Source organism: Medicago sativa, chromosome 2 (genome assembly GCF_051527215.1).
Source record: "Medicago sativa cultivar Bolivia chromosome 2, Bolivia_mono, whole genome shotgun sequence".
Taxonomy (NCBI): Eukaryota; Viridiplantae; Streptophyta; class Magnoliopsida; order Fabales; family Fabaceae; genus Medicago; species Medicago sativa.
In genome coordinates, this window is record NC_140750.1 from 83,156,395 (window position 1) to 83,170,170 (window position 13,776).

Sequence of the window (13,776 nt, forward strand, 5' to 3'; positions counted from 1 at the left end):
AAGGAAAAATCGAATAAAATATGGATAATAAATGTTATATCCAATATAAAGGAAAGGGTAATGATATTTTGACATCCATTTGATGACAACTTTGTTGACAACCTTGTTTTTCTCACTTCTTATTGGTCAAAAACAATGGAGAGAGAAAAAGAAAGAGAGAGGATAACAACATCATGTGAGTATGAGAGAGAAAGTTGTCCAAAAGTTCTCAAAAAATGGTTGTCAAAATATCATTTCTCTAAAGGAAACTATTGGTTGTGTATTCTAAAGGTGTTCGCGGTGCGGTTTGGTTTGATTTTGAGGCTAAAACTCATGTGAATCGCAAATAAAAAAGCGTGCAATTTGATTTGGTTCGGTTGGCTTTTAAAATAACATCCGAACCAAACCAAACAAATGCGGTTTGTATTGGATTGGTTGATGCAGTTTTTTTATACAATACAATTTTTTGTTTCCAACATTAAAATGGAGTTAAAAAGTTAAAACACAACATATTTCCAACAATTTTTAAATTTCATGCAACATTACAATTTTATTTTCACCCATCAACATAGACCAAATTAAAAATACGGACAAAAATTAATCTTATTTTATAAGAAACGTAAAAGACTAAAATTTTATCATTCTCCAAAAGTTCAAGTAGCACATAAATATATTTTTGAAATAAAAAACAAAGAAGCTGGAATTCTGAAAAGCCATGGACCTTTGGCTTTCCTTAAGGTTTGTGTTTAAGGATGTATTCATAAGCATAAGAGGCTATTGATCTACATAGTACACAGACACTTACACTTCAAATAATTAAAAAGTGCGTCCAATGTTCGACATATTTGGAAAAATAGGTGAAAGAGGCTGGTCACATGGTTCCTATGGATCAACCAAAAGTAGCACTTCAGATGTTACAAGATTGGATGCAAGGGAAACTGCACTCAGCACAAAACTAAAATCACATTCTTGTTGTATAAACATTAATGGCATTTCCTTGTAAACATTGGAATGATGAATAAAACACATTTGTTTTTCCCTAAGTCACTCTCAAATTCTTGTTTTTTTTGCCTCTACTATCTCTTAAATTCTCAACCAATTCACTAGGCCATGCTATTCATGGTTGACTCCACACTTGAAGAATAATAAACACGGTGGGAAAATTGAATGTGGATACTCCTTTTAAAATATTTTCAAATTTTACAATTACAAACAAATCAACGGCATAAAAGTTTACATTGTAGCACTTCGAGAATCAATTTTCATGGTACTGCGAAGAACTTGGGTTCCATTGAAATATGGACCTGATTTTTTATCCGGCATGTCCTTAGTCAAAACTATAATAGGATCCATGTTGATTCCTAAGTAAGACCAGGGGTGGATCCATGTTGGGGCAATGTGGAGCTATAGCTCCACATGCTTTCTCTTTTATTTTTTTTTTATTTTTTTTTATAATAGATAAAACGCAGCACCAGAATACTGAACTTTTACAGTGTGTTTCATGCTTGAGTCCCGGAAAGTCATTTGCAGTTTTTGATGTGAACAAGTTATTGAGGATGACTGAGTTTTATCCAAATAATTTTATAGATGTGTCAAAAGTGACGTTACACACACAACTTAAGAATTATGTTCTGACCCAAAATTTGCTAAGTTGAAAGGGCTTTTAGATATTTGTGCAAATCTTGTGGAAACAAATAAGTGCAACACATTTGCTATGGTTCATAAACTTTTAAAGTTGGCTTTGCTCTTGCCGATAGCAACTACAAGTGTTGAACGTATTTTTTTCAGATATGAAAGTTGTGAAGAGTAACCTATGTAACAAAATGGGTGATCAATGGCTAAATGACCGTCTTGTAACTTATATATAGAAATAGATGTTCTTTTAACAATTAGCAATGATGTCATTTTAGCTCATTTTCAACAGATGGATAGAAGACGATAATGTCATTTTAGCTCATTTTCGACAAATGGATATAAGATGATTTTCATTGTAATGAATTGTATCAAACAATATTATTTCTTATTTTTAAATGTAGTTTGCATTATTGTTTCTTTGAAATTTTAGCTCCACATGTACCTAAAGTCTGGATCCGCCCCTGAGTAAGACATCAAAGGTTCTGCCCCTGACTTGTCAACAACTAGCTTCAAATACTGAGATTTTAATTTTGGAAACAGCAACAGCCGCTGATATCCAATTGTGGTGCCATTTACAACACTCATCCATAAACCGTCCCGGTTCAATGCCTTCAGATGAAATTTAATCACCCTGTCCCATAAGAATAGGTTCTTGAACTTGGAGAACATTAAAGGATACTAATTTTTTGAGATTTATGTACAATATCCATTTAGATTGGTTCTCCTCAGGAGTCCAATATGTATATACCTTCTTCGAGAACTTTGTAGGGACTAAAGCGAGTGTCTTGGATTCCTCCTCTTATGCTGCTGGCAATAAGGGAAGCACTTGCAGCCAAATTGTGGGAAAATATGGAACGGCGGAGTTTACTGAACTCTCGAAGAACTTGGATATCCTCAGCTGAAATAAGGCCTGATGTGTTTGGGGGGACGTTCAATAATAGCTTACAGTTTCGACCAACAGATTTATAGTATATTTCGAGTAGTTTCCTTGCAGACTTTGGATGCTCTGAAGCATGCCAAAACCAACCAGGTCTGATAGAGACATCACAAAGTGCAGGCACCCAATCAAGACCAAATGGATCTCCCTGCTTTTGGTATCTGTTAGATACCCCAAAACATTAAAAAAGTAGCTATCTTAAGTCCTATTTGGATAAGCAGCTAAATTATAAGCACTTATCACATAAACACTTATGATGTATAAGCTATTTCTATAACAAAAGATAAATTAAAGTCAAATTGTTTTCATATATGTTGTTTTAATAAGCTATCATGGAGAGCTTATGGAAATAAGCTGAAAATAGCTATGGACAACATGTCATAAGATGTTTTCATAAACTCTCCCAAACAGTCTCGTGTTTATGCCAGTAGATAAACTCAAATAAGCCAATCCAAACAAGCCTAATCTGAGTTGAAACAAATGGACCTCTCACCCTATGCAACCATGAGTCCATGACACTAAGCTCAGATAGTACATTTATCACATGCCACTTTGAAAGCATTTTTAGGGTTTGGATTCCATGTTGTCAATGTCAAGAGAACACACTGTCACACAGTCAGTGAATTTACACAGCATTGGATTTCATGCAGTCTTTAGCTAAAAGAGAAAGATAAAAGTAATTAATCTAATGCTGTAAATCCCTTGACAACAAGGAATCCAAATCCCATTTCTACCCATCTACATCCTGAGTGTGAAGCCTTGTCATTAATATTCGCAGCAAAGAGCAAATGATTGAAACTTGCATACTTCAACTTCATTTGAAATCAATAAATCATCTTAATCACAGTAAGTTAAATCCTTTGAGTCCAGATGGATGAATAATACAAAGGCTCAACTCCAAGAATAATTAACTTGTTTTACGAAAATGCACTAATTATATGATGATGACGAACAATGTAACAGATTTTGGAATCCGACATAATTTTAAACAAGGACATAATGAACCAACTAATGTGAAAGCAAAGGAAACTAATTAGGAGTGTTGGTATGAAAGAGAACTCACTGTGGATCATTGTCAACGCGACCAATTTCAATGACGGACTGGTTGAAAAGAGACCAACAAGTGGATCCAGCAACCCCTTGTTCATTACCAACCCACCTTGTGTTAGAACCAGAATCAGAAAAAATGGTGGCACCTGGTTAGAGCTGGTGAATGAGAGAAAACCAACTCTCAAAGAAATATTTCATGTTCTTCTCCCCTTCTCCTTTCGCACCATCCAGAAAAACGTCCTTTATCTCTCCATACCTGGTTTAAATGCAAAAGTGAATGCACATTGTATTAGCAATACATTGTCATACGGAAAGAAACCAAATCGGTCAATCCAAACCAATCACAAATAACAACTTCCTCAATATAAAAATAAAAATCAAGTATAGTTTAAAAGAAAAAAATTCCTTTAAAACTAGCATGGTTCTAAAATAGAAAGGACGTACTTATTCTCAAGTTAATTGTACGGGCTTACTTCATAAGTTTTAGCTTAAATATATTGAGCACACACCCTAAATTTATTACTTCAGAATTAAGTTACAAACTTACTTTATAGTAGTGTTTGTTCCAAGAGTTACTTCCAATAAGTAACATATTAATTACAAGTTTGCAAAACAATTACATTTCTTAAATAAATTAATACCAGTTGAAAAGGATAAAAAACTAACCAACCAAGTCAAGTGGTTGAGCTAAAGTGGTTAATAAGCTTCAGTGGGAACAACCAAGTTTGATCCCTAGTTGAAACCATGTTTTGCTAGACTTTTCTTACCTACCAGTCAAACTCTGGATTACAATGACCCTGAATTATAACGACCCTTTTTCCTTGGAAACCACAGGGTTAAACGTGAAGAAGAAAAAAAACGCCAACTGATCACATGAACATACATATAACAGTCATAATAATTAGCTTGATAACTACAAAAACTAATTTCTTTCAAAAAAAGAGCTAAAAAAACTTATTGTTGTAATAACAAGGTGGAAGCTTTTTATGATTGTTAGGAATCAAACTCAATACCCTGATGTTTAAAATACTAACACACTTTTTTGCGCACTAACCACTCACGCTAGATCCTAGTGATAATAATGAGATGGAAGCTAATAACTCATCAAACAATTAAAATTCACCAATTGGGCAACAATGAAGACATAAAATAAAATCAGCGAAGGAACTTCTACTCCTTAAGCACAAAATTTAAAGATTAAGGGCCAGTTTGGATTGGCTTATCCATTTACATACATTTTGTGAGACTGTTTTGGATAACTTATGAAAATAGTTAATGACAATTTTTACAAGCTTTTTTCGGCTTATTTTCATAAGTTCTCCAATATAGCTTATGAATCATAGCACATATAAAAACAATTCAACTCTGTTTTATCTTTTTCTAAATGAACGTGTGTGCTATAAGCTGCAAAATGACAAATACCTAGTGAGCAACTCAACTCAGTCATTTGAGCCGCAAGGTATCACCATAACACACTACTTCATGCCGATCCCCAAACCATTCCCGTTTCTCCAACCACTCGACCGAACCAAGTAATCAGTATACTCAGAAGGCCACAAACAAAACCCATCATGATGCTTAGCATTTAAACCAGAATCTTTAGCAACGTGAATCCATTGAGATGCGTTGAGTTTTGTTGGGTCAGCGTGACCAGTACCCCATTCGGAGTTTAACAAAGTCGCGAAAAACCAGAATCTTTAGCAACGTGAGTCCATTGAGATGCGTTGAGTTAGCGTGACCAGTACCCCATTCGGAGTTTGCGAAGGTATTTGTGCCATTGGAGCTGGAATGATGTTGGGTTTGGTTTGATGAGACTCACTGGAGTTAGAGATGAACAGAGAAGTTGTATAAGGAGTGTTTGGATTGGGAAAATGAGTAAAGTGAAAGTTTGGATTTTGTGATTGGGATTGTGGGTTTTGATGGAGAAGCTTATTCTTGTTTTCAAAGTTTTTGTTCATGCTTAGTTTGAGATTAAGTTTGACTTTCCTCAACTTGCACTTTCATTTGGGTGACTTTTCTACATTTTTGTTCGAACGACATATATGGGGAGATCAACTCTCCCACTGCTTATACATAGACACACATACACCCCTTAAACCCCCACACATAAATGCAACATGTGACAATGTAGATCCAAAGTACTCTTTCATATAGAGTGTGTACATGTACAAGAGTGGTATGGAAATAGGGTGTCTATCTATATTTTCCCAACTCTTTCATACTTGTTAAAAAAAAAAAAAAACTCTTTCATAGTTGTAAATAAAATTAATATTAACACACTACATCAACAATAAAATTTAAAGGATAAATAATATCAAATATTCAAGTGATTGTGATTAATTTTTTTTTCCTATAGAATTTTATATTTATAAGTGTGTTCAAATACTTTTGAATTATGTCTAAGTATTGAGTTTCTATCAGTATTGGTCTTGGTAACATAAAATTAATTAGTTTTTTTTTTTTTTTTTATGTTGTGGTTTGGTTTGTTTTGGTTTGGTAAGAAAAAATAAAAACCAAAAACCAAACCATACGGTTGAGTAAAAAAAAATTATATACATCCAAACCAAATGCAGTTTTTTGCAATTTCGGTTTAGTTTAAAATTTTTCTATTAGATTGGTTCGCTTTTTAACACCCCTATATATTCCATATAATGTAGATATTTCCTTCAATGATTCAAACTTTATCAAGAGATTTCCAAAGGAGCCAAAAGATGGATCAATAAAGGTGAACAAGAAGAGTTTTCCTTGTCTTGCTTGATTTCAATTCACTTGATTTAAGCCACCATATGTGTGACAAAATCATTAATCTAGTGTTTCTATTAATTTTTTTTTATTATATATACAAAATACCGTTAAATATTTGCACCGTGTTCGTTGCATGTTTTATGTGTTTATATTTGCAGCTGCAAATTTTGTGTACTGATATGAGAAAATCGATTTGATAAAATTTTGAAGTATTATTACTATTTTCAAAATATCAACGTTAATCTATTGTTTACATCAAATATTTTTTTCCTTTTATATGCAAAAATTTGTTGAATATTTGCGCCGTGATTGTTGAGGATTTTATTTCTTTATATTTGAGGAAGCTAGTTTTTATGTATCCATATGAGAAAGTCGATATGATAAATTTTTTAAAACTCGTATCTGTTTTCAAAATATAAACATTAATCTAGCATTTCAATTAAATATGTTTTATTTTATATGTAAAATACAGTTAAATATCTACACCGTACTCATTGCAGATTTTATGTCTTTATAGATGCGGAGGCAAATTTATATGTATCGATATGAGAAAGTCGTTATGATTTTTTTTTAAAATCGACTATTTTCAAATATCAATATTAATGTAAATTTTCTGTTAAACTTTTATTTTATATGCAAAATACCGTTAAATATTTCCACAGCACGCGTTGCAGATTTTATATGTTTATATTCGTAGATTTTTCTTTTATCAATATGAGAAAGTCAATATGATAAAACTTTGAAAACCTATGACTATTTTCATAATATCAACATTAATCCATTGTTTCTATTAAATTTTTTTTTTATATTTTATATGTAAAATAGTGAGATGAAGAATTTAACCTAGTACATATTAGGGAAAATGGTGAGATTAAGTCCCGCGCTTGTTGAAGATTTTATTTGTATATATTTGAGGAAACAAGTTTTTATGTATCTATATAAGAAAGTTGATATGATAAAATTTTGAAGACTCATAACTATTTTCAAAATATCTATATTAACGTAGTGTTTTTATAAAATATTTTATATTTTATATGCAAAACACCGTTAAATATTTGTACCACACTCATTGTGAATTTCATGTGCTTATATGAGAAAGTCGACATGATAATTTTTTTTGGCTTATATGCAGTTTTACCACCCCCCCCCCCCCCCCCCCCCCCCCACCCCCCAACAGATTTTTCCCCCCGTATTTTAAAACTTAGAATTTTACCCCCATGTTTTGTGTTTTTTCAAGATTTTGTCACCCCCACCACATTTGAGTTCATTTTATATGATGTGGTAGTGCTGACTTGGCTTAAATTATATTATATAAATATACACATAATTTAATTATGTATATTAAATGTTCTTTTTTTATTATTTATTTTTTTAATGGATTTTTTTGAATATTTTTTTCAAAAAAATAACCAGAAAAATAGTAAAAAATGCAGGATAAAAATTCATAAAACTAGTAAGAAAATACATGAAAATAGCAAATATTTAGAGGTGCAAACTAGTTTTTTCATGTATTATAATTGAATTTTTTCTGGTATTTATATTATTATTTTTTTATTATTTTGTTGGGTTATTTTTTACGTTTCCTAGTTTTCTTTATATTTTTTTACTGAATTAATATTTTCTGATTGTTTCTTTATTTTTATAGTATTTTTTTGGTTCTTTATTTTATTTTTGTCTCTTTTTTTATTGAATCAAAAAAATTTCATTAAAAAAAAAAAGAACATTTTATCTAAATAATTAATTAGGTGGAATATTTGTATAATATAATTAAGTCAGCACTACCACATCGGCCAAAATGAACTCAAATGTGGTAGGTGGGCAAAATCCTGAAAAACATAAAATAAAGGGGGTAAAATTCCGAGTTTTAAAATAAGGGGAGCAAAATTCAGATTCAATCAAAATATGAGTGTGTGTGTGTGTGTGTGTGTGTGTGTGGTGGGGGTGGTAAAACTGCATTTAAGCTATTTTTTTAAAAAAAAAAACTTGTAATTATTTTCAAAATATTAACATTAATCTGGTGTTTCTATAACAAATACCTTTTTTATTTTTTATGCAAATACTGCTAAATATTTGGACCGTAGTCGTCGCAGATTTTATGTGTTTATAATTGCGGAAGCAAATTTTTATGTACTGTATGATAAAATTTTGAAAACTTATGACCATATTCAAAATATCAACATTATTCTATTATTTCTATTAATTTTTATTTTATTTTATACGTAAATTATTGAAATTAAGAGTTTAACCGAGTATATATTAGTGAAAATAATTTGCTTTAATTAAGAGGATAGTTTTCATTACGTTAACCGTTTGGTTCGAGAATTAGGAGGGGAGGGGAGGGGAGGGGAGGGGAGGAATTTTAACGGAGGGGAGGGGAGGGGAGATATTTTAATTAAAAGTGTGTTTGGTTCACAAGGGGAGGGGAGGGATTTTAAAATTATTTTACTGTTTAACCCTTAAACTTAATTAAACAAGGATAATAAAGTAACGAAACAATAACGACGTAATCGATAACCACGATGTAGACGACAGAATAATGGATTAGTAACAGGGTTGTTACAATTACAAGTAGTAATAAAAGTTGTTACAAGAAAAAATTGTTAATAATACACCATCCGGTCACTATTATAAGCAAAAATCTATTTTTTAGATTCATTCAATTAATGATGTATATGATCTTTATTATGGACCACATACATCATTTAATGAATGAACCTAAAATATTGATTTTTGCTTGTAATAGTGAACGGAGGGTGTATGGAATAAAAGTTGTTAGAGCATCCACAATGGTGGGTGCTTCACCTATTTAGCACCGGAATTAATAAGCACCCCCATTGTGGAGAGAAAATGCTTGGTGCTTATAAAGATGGGTGGCTATATAAGCACCCTCTCTCTCTTTAATTTTTGTTGGTCATACGTAATAAATTGTACACAAAACAATAAACTTTGTTGAAATACAATGACATTGGGTTATTAATATGATCTATTTATTAACTTTTTTCTGAGGTGCTGGGTTGGAGAAATTGAGTGTTTATTAAGTAATATCATTGAAAATTGAAAAATAGATGATTTGTACATGCATGACCCATTTAAGCACCCAAAATGGAGTGCTCTGTTGTAGATGGTCTTATAAGATAACATAACCTATAACCTAATAATAGTAAAAGTTGTTTGAAAATAATATAACTTAATAATAATAAATATTGTTGCAAGGATAATATTGAGATTTTAAATTAATGTAAGGATAATTTTGGCACTACAGTAAAATTTGCTCCCCTCCCCACCCCTCCCCTCCCCTTCTAAAAACTGAACCAAACACTTCAAATTAAAAATCTCTCCTCCCCTCCCCTCCCCTCCCCTCCCCTCCAAAACTCTTGAACCAATCAGACCCTAAGAAGTAATCTAATAAAATTACTGACATACGATCTTTAGGGTCATGCGAAGTTTCCTAAGCCAATTGAAGGTTAGGTGAGTGCAAACACAATCTAATATGAGTTTGTCGAATACTTCTTCTCAAGTCAATTGAAGTCTACAAAAGGTGGCGAGGGTAATAGAATCAAAGAGTACTTGGCAATTAAACAGTTTAATCTTGCTCCATGTTTGTAGCGCAGTACTGACGAAAGAAGCAACAAGTGTGGATCCACATTTAGAGGGAGTTGTGATTATATGGATAAGAGAAACGTTGTGATCTAAGTATCCCCAACAATGAGAGGATTCACACATTACTTGAGTAAATAGCCGATGATAAATTTAGTATGCCATATTGTTTTCGTCAGTGGGACTAGAGTTTGCTTATAAATTATTGGCTTGCAATTTTTTCAATTTAGTTTGACGACAAAATCATTTTTCAATATTATTTTATAACACTCTCATAATCCTTTCTAATCTTTCACATAGAGTCTCACACTTTCTAATTCATGAAGGTAGCTTTGCATTTTTTAGATTTATATTAAAAATTAGGTGTTTATATGTGTGATGTGTTGTGATGATTTATTTTCTATAGAGACACGCATAGTGTCATAACAAATACCAAAAGCTTGTGTGTCGAAAGATACAATATGATTTTGCTACCTTCCTATGGCTTGATTCATGGTCAAATACTTGTATCAGTATTCTTACTCCCTTCTAAAACTCAGCCCTTTGCTCTAGCTAACCTCATTTTTACAACACTGCACTCTTGCATCTCATGCAATTTAAACCTCTTCCATTACTTAACACAGGTAAAATTTTCGGTATTATTTTAACTTTATTCTTTGCTATTCACCTTCAATGTTTTTTTTACGAATTCAATCGAGATACTGTTGTATATAATTTGTTTGTTGAAGGTTTTGTGTTCGCATATTTAGGTTTATGTGTCAGTGGTAGTAGCAAGTTATAGTGATGGTAAAAAAATTTCCATTAATTAATTTTATCTATTTTTATGCTCTTGACATGGAATCGAAATTATGGTCTCCTCACTTCTTGTGTTATACTAGCTTGTTAAATAAATTTTTACAGTTAAAAACAAAAAAATATATTGATATGCTTTCTGTGCCAAATAAAAATTGAGTGACTTGCTCTTTCAATATTGACCGATCATTATGTCTTTTGCAGTGCAAAGGTTGAAGATTTCAGGCAGTAGAAATTGTTAAGATGATGATATGTGTGTTGTCTACGATTTACTCTGATCAATTGCTCGTTCGTGACAATTTAACAAGTGTGATTTTCTTGATTAACAAACAATCCACCCACTGTCATGCAATCAAGACTGCAGAAGGAACCACAACATTGTTAGAGTTTACTTCTAGAACATAAACTTCTAGAACATTGTTAGAGTTTACTTCTTCGGTTTCTCACCTTCAACCACATAAGCTTCTATACCTTTACCTTTCACTTTGTTCTCCTTCTACTTTGTCTTACTCTATGACTCTCCTGAACATATCACCTTTGTTAAAATGATGTTACTTGAGTTGTCTACGATGTGCTCCGATCAATTGCTTATTCGTGACAATTTTGCTATTATAACAAGTGTGATTTTCTTGATTAACCAACAATTGATTATCATCCTTCTTAGAGATTTCACCTTCAGCCACGTAAACTTTTAGAACATTCATAGAGGTTTCTTTTTCCACTTTCTCACCTTCAACCACAAAAGCTTCTTTACATTTACCTTTCACTTTTTGCCTCTTTCTTCGTCTTACTCTGTGACTTTCATGGATATGGTAATTCAACAAACTTAGACGCTGAACTCTTCGCAGTTGAACCTGATCTTTTCAAGATTTCGCATTGTAATTATAATCTTTTCGTAGCGATTTCATGATTTTGTGTACAAAAGATTACAACATGTGGCTCAATCTCAATTGTTAGCACAGATGTAAAAGTTAATACAGGTTAGTTAGAGTAGTTAGGAGTTTGGTTGCCTAATTGGCTATATAAAATCAGGACGTGTTTACTTGATGTAACAATTCTCTCAAAATCAATATTATTTCCATTGCACTCTTTTATACTTTTTTTTTTCTCATTCTATCAACAATTGTAATATGCTATTAGAGAGAATAATTATTCACCATAATTAAACCTTTTAATAAAACATTTTTTATTGAAAATAAAACCTTTTTTTTAAGGGAAAAATGAAACCTTTATATTAATCAACTTATATGGGGTTGGATAGCTCATCTGGTTTTAACAAAAGGTTAAGAGTTGGAGGTTATGGGTTCAAATCTCGACAAAAAGAAAAAACTAAGATAAAAATTAAAATAACAACTAATATACTAACAATAAAAAAAAAACCTATGAATAAAAATTTTACTCAACCAATTTTGATTTTTGAGGAAATCTTAAATAGGTAAATCAAGATATAAAAATATTATGTCAAAAAAATAAAATCCAACATAATAAAAAAAAGTATTAAAAAAAACATAACAAAAAAAGAAGCTTCCTCTCAAAAAAAATAAAATAAGAAGCTTAATGAGAATTGTGACGGCGACCTAGATGCTTCTACATGAATGAGAGGCTTTCGACCTAGAGAAATTCTTAGATGGACACAAGACACCCCTCAACTCCGGTCAATAAGAGAAGATCCCATAATTAGCCCCAAAAACTTGAAACTAGACACTAACTTCCGATCTCGAAGCAAAAACAATCAACCCACTAGAATACTGAAGAGAGGTAGTGCAAAAAGAACCAAATTGAAAAAGCCACGAGTGAGAAACAACCAAAAAAACGAACCATCGAGAATAACTCAATATAAAGCCACTAAACACTAAAAAAGAGACCCAAAATCAGCACGAGCTAGTGGCGGTGGAGATTGACCCAATTATGAGGTCACCATGATCCGACAACGAGAGATAAACAAACAAATCCCTAACCAACAAAAAAACAACCCACAAGCCCATCTCATTATCATCACCATAACAAAATTGAAAATTCCCTTACCACTTTCGATGTACAAATATACATTTTTTTCCCTCAAGAACACCCCATATAGTCATGGCAATGAGGCGAGGTGGGGACTGGTTTTACCTTCCCCGTCCCCATACCCAACTTCCATATACTTATCTGTTACCCTGCCCATACCCAACGGAGATGAGGAATCGAATTCCATCCCCGTCCCTGATGGGTTCAAGTATACCCGCCCCATATACATCCCTCGCAGTGGATAATTTTTTTTATTAAAAATTAAGGTATTTTTCAACCCTGAGTGTAATGTTGTAATGCATTATCCAGGAAAGAGACGATGACGATCGATGACTATGGTGATGAAGAAGAGAGAAGCTAAAAGTGTGAGATATGTAAGGAGATAAGAGAGAACTATGATAAGTGAGTGTCATCTGAAAGACTCAGACTTTAACTGTGTGAGTGAAATGATTTAGTATTCCGGTTTCTATTTATATAAAAAGGGGTAATAAATTGATTTTATACATTCGGAACGGGTTTGTGTATGGGTTTGGGGTGGGTACCTACCTATATCCCCGTTACCCTCCCCGTACCCGTATTTTGAAATTGGGGAAAACCCAAACCCATACCCAAACCCAGTCAAAACAGGGAAAACCTATCAAAATGGATTTGGTTCGGGTGGGTACCCGCGGATATGGGTTTTGTTGCCATGCCTAAACCCATCTTTGTTACACTTTTCGAGAAACCACTCAAATCCCAAACTTCTTGAGAATCCATCGACAAAAAGCCTCGAATACATCAACAAATCCAGGTCATGAATCTAGAAAGCGATTAAATCCAAGATATTCAAATCACAATCGCAACAAATCGTAACCTGAACCATAAAAGGAAAATACACCCTAATTAACAAACAACTAGCATAGTGCCAAATCCACAAAAATGGAGCTGAGATCGAAGAAGAACCAAAACTGCTGAAAACTCATGGTCACCGCCGAAGACGGAGATAACACTAATTAAGCATAAGCAAACCCACGTGAATCAAACACAATCCTTTT

General features: G+C 32.6%; 1 pseudogene across 1 annotated transcript; it reads right to left on the bottom strand.

The window, feature by feature from the left end:
- Positions 1 to 1,137: 1,137 nt before the first annotated feature.
- LOC146951595 (alpha-L-fucosidase 1-like) lies at positions 1,138 to 5,351 on the bottom strand (annotated as a pseudogene). Its single transcript, XR_015028093.1, has 4 exons — positions 5,347 to 5,351; positions 5,081 to 5,296; positions 3,615 to 3,857; positions 1,138 to 2,712 (listed from the first exon to the last, which is right to left on the bottom strand). The product of XR_015028093.1 is annotated as an alpha-L-fucosidase 1-like (transcript).
- Between the last annotated feature and the right edge of the window lie 8,425 nt (positions 5,352 to 13,776).